We start from the raw sequence: 3778 nt of genomic DNA, 5'->3' as shown, positions 1-3778 counted from the left end.
GACCAGGGTGGCCCTGGAGAAGAATGGCCATTGTTGGGTAAGAAGGCCCTGCCCTTGCTGAGAGGAGCTTGCCCAAGCACAGGGGTGGGGCTGGAGGTCACAGGGAGCACCAGAAACAAAATACATCCTGGCCTAGAGTGGTACAGGGTGGCACAGAAGTGTCTAAAGATTGGAATTGGAATCGCAGCTCTGTCCCTGAATAGCTGGGTGGCCTTGGGCATGTCGCTCACCCTTTCTGAGGCTCAGTTTTGTCACGTGTAAAATGGCATAGAACTCACAGGGCTGTTGGAAGGGTTAACGGAGCTGACTGGCCAAAGTGAGCTGCAAGGGACCTGGAGGGCGGAAAGCTGGCCCTTGTCTCCTCTCCTAGCCTCTCTCCCACTCCCTGCTGCAGCCACACTGGCCTTCTTGTCACTCCTCCAATATGACAGTCACTCTCCCACCTCAGGGGCACTCGTGGTTTCTGATGAGGTTTTGGGGTGATGTGGGGGGTTCATGGGGTTTGGAGCTGACAGCCAGGAAAGAATTCTTGAAGATGTCTTTGGTGCAAAAAGGTGATTGTATTAAAGCCAGGGGACAAAACCCTTGGGCAGAAAGAGCTGCCCAGGACCCTGTGGATAGACTGGTTATATACGTGGGAGTTCATATGCTAAAGAAGACTCCCAGGATACTGGAGGCCTAGCTACTGTCACCCTAAGGTTGTTTTTCCCTCCAGCAAAGCATTAGCATTAAGACAGCAGGGAGTTCCCTGAGAAACTTTTACTCTGCCTGCCTTAAGTATTTGTCAACAGGCTGCAGGTTATAAGGAAATTCAATTTTATCTGCCATTTCCTTCTGCCTTTGTTTCCCATATCAGTTTCTTCTATAGTCGGCTCTTCACCCAGGTTTACTGTCTTATCTCCTGTAAGTCTTTGCTCAAACATCACTTTCTCAGCCTGGGCCTTTTCCCCATCACTTTGTTTAAAACCGTTAACCTCCCCAATCCTCTTAGGTACTTTCTGTCTCTTTGTAGGCTTTAGTTTTCATCACAGTAGTAATCACCTTTTAAATTCCTTATACTTTACTTTGCCTAGCAGCTAATAGGTGCTTAAAGATGTTTGTTGGATGACTAAATGAAAGGCAGCAGAATTATTGTCAGAGTTTGTAGCCTCCAGTTCTGTGTGGCTGGATTCTTATCAAATACTGATGGATAGCAGTGAAATTGACTTCAGGTCCTCTGAAAAGCAGGTCATCTGACCATCCACCTTCCTGAGACTAGAGAATGTATCTTTAGATCTGGCTGCAGATTTGCAGATAAGAGCGGTTGCCTGGGACCCATTAGAGGCCTAGGCACTGAGGAAGTGGAATTTGAAGGTCAAAGAGATGATTTGCTATGGCCATGCTTGGCAGGGAGGAAGAGGAGCTGCCTCCATGGGAAGGGGCAACAGCAGCCTGGCCAGGAAATAAGCCAGAGCCTCAGGGAACAAAACACAGTGGAGGATGAACACCCAGTGTGATGCTAACCACTGCAAAGCAAGGCAGCTGACGCCTAAGCATCCTCTCCAGCAGGCACTCATAGCCCCTTTTCCATCGGAAGGACTTTGAACCACTTCTAGTGCTAAGGAAGAAAGGTTATCTGAGGTCAGAGAACATCAGAGGTCAATTTGTACTTGCTGCACATAGCAATGACTGGCAGACAAAAAATGTTCACTAAATGTTAATTCTCATTTACTCTTCATTGACTCAACAAGTATTTATTAAACTCTTAAAGTGTGGCAGGGCACTGTTATAAGTCCTGAGGAAACGGCTGAACATCTAAAATCCATGTTCTGGTGGAGCTGATATTCTAGTGTGCATGTGTGGGTTGGGGGACGGGACAGACAGCAAAAGTGAATGAGTAGAAAATATTGAATGGCAGGTAGGTGAAGTGATGGCTGTATTAATTAGCTTAACTGTAGTAACCATTTATGTAATGAATATGCCATATACCTTAAATATATAGAATTTTATCTGTCAATCATTTCGTATTAAAACTGGAAAAAAAATGTTTTTTATAAAATACATTGAATGTTAGAAAGTGATAAACACTGGGGCACCTGGGTGGTTTGGTCAATTGAGTGGCCAACTTCAGCTCAGGTCATGATCTCATGGTTCACGGGTTTGAGCCCCATGTCCGGCTCTGTGCTAACAGCTTTGAACCTGGAGTCTGCTTGGGATTCTGTGCCTCCCTCCTGCCCCTTCCCCATTTGCACGCGTGCTTGCTCTCTCTCAGAAATAAATAAACATTTAAAAAAAACATTTAAAAAAGAAAGTGATAAACACTAAGAAGGAAAATCAAGCAGAGAAGGAAGGTGGGAAGTGTCAGATGGGAGAAGGTTCCAGTTGGGGTTAGGGCCGTGGCAGAAGGCATGCTGAGCAGGGGCCTGTGTGTGAGTGGTGAGACAGTGAGTAAACCCTGTGAAAGGAAATTCGTGGCAGAGAAGCCAGCGAGTACAAGGAATGAAGCAGGGCTGGAGCCAGCTTGCAGGGGTGTGCCAGAGACAGTTAATAACCAGGAACTTTGCAAGCCGGTTTTTAAAACTTTGGTTGATTGAAATTGGCCATGGTGGGAATATTTAACCACAGATATTGGCAAACACTATGAGACAAGATGTTTTTTGCTCTTGTTCTCAGAGATCCAGTTAACCAGCAGCAGGGAGAACAAAGGGCAGGCAGGCCAGTGTGGCTGGAACAGAGCTAGCAGGGGGCCGGAGGGGAGAGCCAGGAAATCATGTGGGGCCTTGCAGCTGCTGGCAGGACTTTGACTTGGACTTCGAGCCAGACAGGGAGACATAGGAGGTTTCACAACAACACAAAACAAAAAAAGCTTTTTTTTTTCTTTTTTTTAGATTTAATTTTACATACCATAAAATTCAGTGAAGTATGCCATTGTTACTATTGCTGTTATTTTTAGTCATTTACAGATTTGTGCAGCCGTGATCACCTTTCGATATAAAAAATTTCTATCACCTCAAAGACATCCCTTGTGTCCATTTGCAGTCATTCCCTGTTCACATACCCAGCCCCAGGCAACTACTGATGTACTTTCTTGTCTCTGTGCTTTGGAGGGTTTGGAGCAGAAAAGGAACATGGTTTGACTTATATTATTGTCACTATTGTATTCTTTCTGCTAAAACATAATAAAGTTCCTGTTCTCTTTTCAGATGACGTGGTGACCTGAATTTTCAGGGAAGACGTTCCACCAGAGCTAGGGTTTAATCTCCCAGCCCTGCGAGCTCTGAGAAAAACTTGTTGGTGGAGCCACACTCACAGGCTTCAAGCTTGCTGGCCAGTTGAAGTTACCTTGTCCTCTGCTGGCTTCAGGCTCTGCTCTCTCTTGGCTGCATCTGGGGCCAAACTTCCCTGTGGGAGGCTGAGTCAGCAGATTGCCTTCTCCAGCAGTCCTGGAGGAACCTGAATGTTTATAGGCATTAAAGCCTGTATTCAGCTGAAGCAGAACACCGAAGCTCTTTTGCATTTCTTGGGTTCAAGAGCAAGGTACTATAGAGAGAAATCTTTCAAGGACAGGTATCAGACGAGGCCTGCCTGAAATGGCCTTGTGCCCTGGGAAAGGAGGCCTGGGGACTGTAATTATCAGCTGTCAAGGGGTGGAGGAATCCAGGTGTGGGAGGCAGAGGAAAAGGCTTAGGGCACAGAGTTCAGGAGAGCTGAGGAATGGGGGGAGAGGGTCAGAGGAGGGGAGTCTGAGGCCCCAGGGCTGGCGGCCACAACAGAGGCTGGGGCCTGGGCATCTCTGGGA

Source organism: Puma concolor, chromosome E3 (genome assembly GCF_028749965.1).
Source record: "Puma concolor isolate L17-30 chromosome E3, mPumCon1.1.hap2, whole genome shotgun sequence".
Lineage (NCBI taxonomy): Eukaryota > Metazoa > Chordata > Mammalia > Carnivora > Felidae > Puma > Puma concolor.
This window is presented reverse-complemented; position numbering follows the sequence as displayed.